The sequence below is a fragment of the Carcharodon carcharias genome, chromosome 11 (genome assembly GCF_017639515.1).
Source record: "Carcharodon carcharias isolate sCarCar2 chromosome 11, sCarCar2.pri, whole genome shotgun sequence".
NCBI lineage: Eukaryota > Metazoa > Chordata > Chondrichthyes > Lamniformes > Lamnidae > Carcharodon > Carcharodon carcharias.
The window spans coordinates 70,634,393-70,642,502 of NC_054477.1; the positions used below are offsets into that span (position 1 = coordinate 70,634,393).

At 37.5% G+C, this 8,110-nt stretch overlaps 1 long non-coding RNA gene across 1 annotated transcript; it reads left to right on the plus strand.

The window, feature by feature from the left end:
- The first annotated feature begins 929 nt into the window (after window positions 1-929).
- LOC121284230 lies at window positions 930-3,443 on the plus strand. Its single transcript, XR_005944453.1, has 2 exons — window positions 930-1,248; window positions 1,513-3,443. It is a non-coding gene; the product is annotated as an uncharacterized LOC121284230 (long non-coding RNA).
- The last annotated feature ends 4,667 nt before the right edge of the window (window positions 3,444-8,110 follow it).

An 8,110-nucleotide genomic window follows, 5' to 3' on the forward strand; every position in this document is an offset into this window, starting at 1 on the left:
ACATCTGGTGGTGATTGATAAACAAGAGGGTAACAGAACAAGACGGAGACAAAGGAGGAAATACATCAGTAGTTTAAGAAGCAAAACAGGGATAAGATTTGAGAACAACAACATAATGTTGGCTGTTATCAAGGACTGTGAAAGTTGGAGAGCCAAAATCATCAACATTGTAAAACATGGTATCTGAAGAAGATACTGTTAAATGTTCATATACCTATCGCACACAATAACAGAAAGCTTGATTCCAAGCCATAAGTTCGAAACAAACTTTGATTTCCAGCTTCTCTATTCTTAACCTATTGTCACTGTCTATTGTTATCCTTAAGCTTTCTACACACTGCTTCTGAAGTTTCTGGAATTCAGATATCACAGTGTTATTTGCAATATGATCAAAGTGCCTTAAGGATTATATGATACAAAGCTACATAACCTTTAACAACATTAAAACATATCTTGCCTCAGGCTTCACTGGGAAAGTATTAAACTTTGTTGCCAGAGATTGTTAGTACATTTAATAAAAAAATAAATAAGGGATGAGAAATGTTTTTGATATACTGAACTAGACAGATGGCCTGTAATTCTCTGGCTGGCAACTGCTCTGTCATTCCATATGCTAGGCTCATGGAGTCCATCAAGTCTTCAGTGATTATATAGCATTGTTTGGAAGCTGACAAAAGTTATGCAAGCCACAGCTATATTGATTAAACTATTTGAAACTACTGCTCAATATCTCTATCCTTAAACCAGGCAATGAGGTTAATTCACATTCCTTTTAGTTCAGAACAGCTAATTCATTACAGACCAGGGATCAAACTTGGTACTTTCCTGTTCTCTTTGACACAACTACTCATTGGGTGAATTAACTGAACCAGTTGAAAGCTTGCAAGGATGTTCTAAATTTAGTTCCATGCAGTTTGTTAAGGACTGTACTGAGTGCTTTCAAAATGTAAGATGATGCTTGTCATAGTTGTAAAGAATAATTGTTCGGCACCTTCTCTTGTTCTTACCAACAATTCAAAGTTTGCGCAACGCCTGCCATTTCATATGATTTTCTCAGATTAAGCTAAGTAGTTTTCACTCTGTTCCATTATTTGTTTTCTTTGTGCATTCCTAAAATAATTTTTCCTTTGCTCTACATATTCATTTGACACTATTCCCTGGCTGCGATGGAGATGAGGCAACTTGCTAGCTGATATTTTCAATGCTATTCTGCACCAACTGGTAGAAGGTACACTAGAATGGCAGAAGGTAAGTTGTGCTCCAATTTTCATTCCTTCATTAACTTTCATGTGATATGTTTGCTGATGGTACAGCTGAGATAAGGAACTTGCCATGAGAGGGAATCAGAGGACAGTAATCTGAATTTACAATTGCAGTTCCATTGCACTCATCATTGTGCCTTTGCACTCGGTGGTGCAGGAATTGCAGCTTTAGTGCTTTTATGGTGAGCTTCTGAACTTCATTGCACAGTATAACAGAACTCTAATGCATTCATCATCTCATCCTTTCCAGTGCTATTTATTCGAAGGATCGAGCATTTCCTTGAGAAGCTGAGGTTGGTCCCTGATCGTGAATGATTGCAGTCTGGTGAAGGTGCTGCCACAGTACTGTAGCGGCTTTCTCAGCGACTTCAGAGGGCTATTAACACAGCCACGGTAGTGGGGAACTGGAGTTACATATAGAGTAACATAGTCAGAACAAGAGAAGGAAGGCAAGTTCCCCTTCCTAAAGGACATTAGTGACCCATTTACAAATCATAGAATTTGGTTTTAAGCCAACAAAGAAAAAGCATCTGTAAAACTTTATATATATATCCAAATCACAAAATCAAATAATCTATTCATAATGCTTGAAAGTTTCAATTGTTTATACTAAAATCTGGAAATCAATGTTGAGAATGTTAAAGAAGGTAACCCCTCCATTAAAACAATGGAGAAAAACTTGATGGCAATATTTAAGCAGTTGTGTGATATGTTATGTCCTGGTATACTCTAAACTTCAGACTAATTTTTATATTTTAAAAAACTGATCACAAAGGCTACAAAAAGATCTCTGCCCAAGGATCACCTGACTTCTTTTGTGGATTGAAACCAATCCCTCATCTCAAGAAGAAACAAAAGGAAGCTCCCACACTGATGTTCACTCATTGCCCTTTAGTGAAACTAATTCAAAAGGGTAATTTAAAATTGAATGGGTCTATCAAATACAAAGGCACTGGCTGTCTCAAACTCTCACATGTGAAATCTACAACACAGGATGTATAATCGACCTAACCACCCATCTTATTTGAAAAGGGACTTTGAACATATACAATCACATGATGAAACAGCCATATTTCCTGTTTATTTTTACATTTAGTAAGAAGTTGCTTTCAAAAAGAATTCCACTGAAAGCTATGGAACTTGCTGCAAGCCATCCAAGCATCCAAGGTAATAACCAACAATACCTGGAAAGTGGCAGAAGGACCCCCCCACTTCCAACTTCAAGTTCACCCGAGAACCAACTTCCTGGAAATTTGACTGCAAGAAGCTTTGAAGATTACTGAGAACCCTCTGCTTTATAAGACCTTCACTTCAACTAAAGCATCAACTCATCTAAGAAACCATAGGCCTGCCATGAAAGAAACAGTGATAACTATAAGTTGTAACTGTATTGATTTACCTTCATCTGCATCTAATCTTTGTCAATGTGATAGCGTGTGTGGAATGAGTGAGGGAGATGTCACATTTTAAACATCTGGGGCAATTTTATGATAATAAATAAACTTTTTTATTTTAAACTCAAAAAAAACCTGCTGCTGAAATCATTTAATTGGGACAAGCACTGAGGGTGAGAAAACACACACCCCCTTACATACAAACATATTGATCTTTGGCAGTAAAAAGGAAAACAAATACTGTCCATGATAGATAACATTACTGATAGTGACTTATAGGTTTGAATACTCAAAGTGACAATGACAGCAAATTTTGTCTTGCAAGTCAGAAATTTCTGTTTTATTAACAAATTGGTTGATTACAGAAATGTATGTTGCTGAGAAGGCATTGATTAAATTCCTTGCAGCAATTTTTTTTTGTAAAATGTTTCCAAAGTTCGTGTTCCATGTGGATGATTCCAAATGAAGATCATAATGCTAAAATTGTTCAAGAATGTCACTGCTGTGAAGATTAAGGCAGGCTCACATTCCACTGCGGTCTTGTGAACCTTGTTACTATGGTAACAGCTTGGCTGTTCTGCACTATTATAATCACACTGCATTGCCAACCTCCCTTGAGGGGATCACATGCAGCTTTTATCATAGCTGATTAACACAACGCTCAGTTGTGTAAAGTAGATTGTAAGATTTATTTTAACTATATCAATCCATTAGTGTACAGCTTTTAACTTTCCATTTCTGTTTTTATTCTTAAAATGTGATTTTATAAAAATATGATACTTAAAACGGATATGATCAATCACTCTTTATTCATCTGCATCGGCAGTTTTTTGTTTTTATTCTTTATTCATTGTTCTGCATCCTGAGCCAGTAAACAAAAAGCATGCACCCTAAGCCAGAATAAAGATTTGTCCCTGCATAAAGGCTGATCTCAATAGATGGTATCATGGAGCATTTTGTTCAGAGGTAACTCTGGCTGACAGTCCACAAATTTGATTTAGAAAATTTGAACATTTGCAAACAGCCAAGTGCAAGACACATCTGAAATTCAGAATCAATTATATTTTGATTGACTCACATGTAATTCAGGGTCCTTCCCAACAGGAGGCTGTACTGAGTAGAAAAGCAAGATACTTCAGATGCTGGAATAAATAAAAACAGTAAATTCTGGAAAACTCAGCATGTCAGGCAGTATCTGTGGAGAGAGAAACAGTGAATAATCATTATGTAATCTTATGGAACAATCTTCCAACTTTCGAAACTTGTCAAAATCTGACCATGTTTTGTAAGCACTTAATAAATCGTCCTTTTGATAGATCTTATCCATAAAATCTAATAATATTTCCAAGCCTTCATCTGTGTCCAAATGTTCAGGCCCCAACTCTGAAAATACTTTGCATCTTATTTTGCTTTTGTATGCTAATGAAAATGCTAAGGCCATTCCCTGTCTTTTCTTTGGCAAGTACATAACCCATGTCCACATGGTTCCTTCATCCTTCCATTGCTCATAGGGTTCACTCTCAGAGAACATCGGTCGGTAATCATACCCTAAAACTCACCATTTTGATTCAACCACTTTTTCAACTCCAAACCACTCTGCTCTTAAAGTTAACTCCAAATACATACTTTTGACCAAAGTAAGCTTAGTTTCCAATCTTTTTATTTACAAGCAGCAACCATTCTCTGCTGCCACTGTTAAGCTCCAATATTTGTTTGGAATTGAAGACCGAAACCAAGACAGATTCCTTCAGACAGAGTTTTATTACTGGTAATAAAACTCTCCACAGACAAAACTTTGTCTCGGCGGAGAAGTAAGGAGTTGACGTTTCGAGTCCTCATGACCCTTCAACAGAACTGAGTGAATATTAGGAGAGGGGTGAAATATAAGCTGGTTTAAGGTCGGGTGGGGTGGGGCTGGGGGGAGAAAAGGTGGGGGGCGGTTTGGTGGTGCGGTTGTAGGGACAAGCAAGCAGTGATAGGAGCAGATAATCAAAAGATGTCACAGAGAAAGGAACAAAGAGTTGTTGAAGGTGGTGATATTATCTAAACGAATGTGCTAATTAAGAATGGAGGGCAGGGCACTCAAGGTACAGCTCTAGTGGGGGTGGGGTGGAAAGACTAGCAGGGCATACAAGATTTAAAAATAATGGAAATAGGTGGGAAAAGAAAAATCTATATAAATTATTGGAAAAAACAAAAGGAAGGGGGAAGAAACGGAAAGGGGGTGGGGATGGAGGGGGGAGTTCAAGATCTAAAGTTGTTGAATTCAATATTCAGTCCGGAAGGCTGTAAAGTGCCTAGTCGGAAGGTCTGAGAAGCATGCATGTGTTTGTTCTTGTTGCTTTTGTGAATAAACAGCCTGTGGTTTATTTTACAACGGTCTCTTTGTTTACATCATTTAGTTTACCAACTCACTCATCGTTAGGTAGGTGTGCAATCGTGTTCGCGGAGCAAAGCGACCCAATAATAGGAATATAACAAGGCCTGTTTCAGGTGTGACCTTAGCCAATATGGCAGGTGCACACTTCAGGCTCTTAATGAAATTGCACTTCCTACCCATCATATTACAAGCTTAGGAAGCAGTTTAGTGCCTGGACAACATACACTTTACTCAATAGATGAATTTAACTTCCTGATAATCTTGTTTATCACACTGTAACTGAAGGCATGTGATATATCATTAAATAGTTCTACCTGGATTCTCTATTGTGGTATGCATATTTCTTTCTTCCTCTGAAATTTACTATGGCTAGTGGTATTTTGCAGAGTCCAGTGACTCATGAAACAAGGTTAAGTTTGAAATTTTGTTTGAAATTATCCTTCTGTTGGTCCCATAAGGTTGTCAGTCAAATTTCACAAGGGAAGTTCCTGGGTTGTAACAGGCTTACTGCAGAGATTTCAGAAAATGTTTTACGCATCTGAGCCTTTTAACCATACACTGTTTTCCAGTTAAACAATTTATAGATTGAGGACAGATTACACAAGAGCTCTCCCACTCGTCCACCATAATTACAATGGAAGAGTCACAGTTATTTAGGCTAGCAAAGGAGCAGGACAATCCCAATGTAACTCACCACTGCAACTCCCAAACTTTTGAAAAGGGCATATTCCAGTAACTGCTTTGAAGGGACCATTATCAGCATTTTAACAACTGATTTTGTTACAGAGGAGAATAAACTCCCCCACATAGGGAAGCTTTTATATAGGATTTTGCCATTTCCTGTATTCAAACCCGCAACAAGGGACATGACAGTGAAATCTATCACAGCTTTTATGTTCTATGCAGATACAGATGTATCAAGCTGCCTTGAGTGGCCTTCATCAGATCAGCCAATCTGCAGTGGATCATTATCGATGTCATGACTTGTTTGCCAGAGCTAATGACTTCAGCAGCTTTTTGAAGGAAAGCCACTTTTACTGGTACCAGCTTTTTAAAACTGAACTCAAATTGCAATGGTGGGATTTTAACTCATGTTCTCTGATTCATTACTCCAGTCTTTGGATGACTATTCCATTAACATACTCACGACGCTGCTGTACCCTTATGGATGTCGGTGATTCCAACAATGGAGGTGACATTTTATCTACCTTCTGTTGGGTTGTAAAAAGCCTTTGTAACTGCTGATGTATGACACTGTGGTCTGGACCTCTCTCTTTCTGGCTTTGCATGAACCATTTGAATGGGACAGCTGGACTTGCCTGATGGAACTTACAGCTATACTTACAAACTCTTTCAAGCAGTTTTACTTCAGCTGGCCCTGGAGATGTCATATTCTCCAGGGTTGACCACAGTTCTGTAAAGTAATTAAATACCAATTCACAGATATGCAGTGTGTGTGTGCAGGGAATTAACTTTATAACAAACTGGAGAGTTAGGTCAAAGTCACTCCGCAACTGTGACTGCAATTCTTCCACTGATTGTGTCTTAGGAGGAAGGACTTTCTACCAGAGTAGTATAGCAAAGAAAGTGATTTCAAGAGAATGGTGGGATCACTTCTCCTGCCCTGCAATGTTCTCTTCATCAGTAGCCAAAATATTAACTCCACATCAACAAAAAGCAAGTCCTGATTTGAACAGAAATCCAACCTGGCCAATGGAATCAGGCTTGAAAGGAAAGAAAATGCTTTGCTCAGTTTTGAGATCAGTTTAATATGAAAATTATTCAGTTTGTACTGGAGAGTGGATTTGTTTCTTTTTGAAGTAACAAATTTAGCAGCTTATTCTGTCTGAGAGTTCAATGGTGTTCAGTCACTCATGGTCAAGCCGATTATGCAAACCAAATCTGATTTAGGACTCACTGTTGTTAAGACTGGTAAAGTCAGCTTATAAATAAAGTTGCCTGTTTAAACACTAAGATTTAGAATAATAATGGCAGTAATATAACTTTCACTGTTATTAGTAAATGAACTATATTTATGCCAATTTACATTGAATGTTAAATTCTTTGGTTATTTATGGAGTTATATTGTGAATATTTATTGAAGGGTAATAAATTAAGATATGTAAAAACTTCCAAGGTTCACCAGGAGTAACCAAATGATTACTTCTAATGCAACCACACAGATAAATCATGTGATCAACTGACAATTAAAGAGAAACAGTGATTTGCAATGTTGTTCATTCTTCAGTGCACAGTAACGGGTTTTTAACTCACTGGTAAAATCTATTTGAAAACACAAGTTATTTCTAAAATAAATGCCAATGAATACCCAACTGACATATAAACTGCACAGTACTGTGAGCTGCCAACTATAATTAAGCTAAGAGTTATATCAAATCATATTACTTAAGAACAAGAGACTAATCCTTTAGAGTTAATTTGCCACTGTGCTTGATTGTTTCCAAGGTCTCCGGTATCCATAGGGAAAACTGTATTGTTACTAAGCCTCCACATGATGCTTGGCCTCCCACACTGCAGGGAGGGAAGTCCTCATTAAATACCTAAAGGACGAATAGAGAGAGGCCCATGTAAGGTTAAGCACTAAAACTACACTTCAGCACAAGCCATAAATGTTTAACATTGAAGATAGAATCTCATTATAACACCACAACCAAATACAGCAATGCCATTCCTTCATTAACCTGATATGTATTAGATTGTGCGTAAGCAGTAATTTGAACTGCTGGGGTGACTTGTAAACTCCAAAATCCTGAATTTCTGTTTAGCTTGAATTTCAAAATCCATGAACTCAGCTGTTCTCAGGTATGAACTGTTGAGAACTAGATTAATGAAGGATTTGAATCCAGCAATTCTATAATATATCTCCCAAAAAGCCAACAGTTTCACTCAGACTCTCATTATTACACATTTCTCTTGCTACTCTGAAGCCAAGAGCTACTTAGACAGGATCGGCATTTTTAAATGCATTTCCATTATTAGGGTAGAGTAAGGGAAGCTTTATTCTGCAGTTGATGCTAACACTTTTTGTACAGTTGCCAGACTTCCAGGATTAT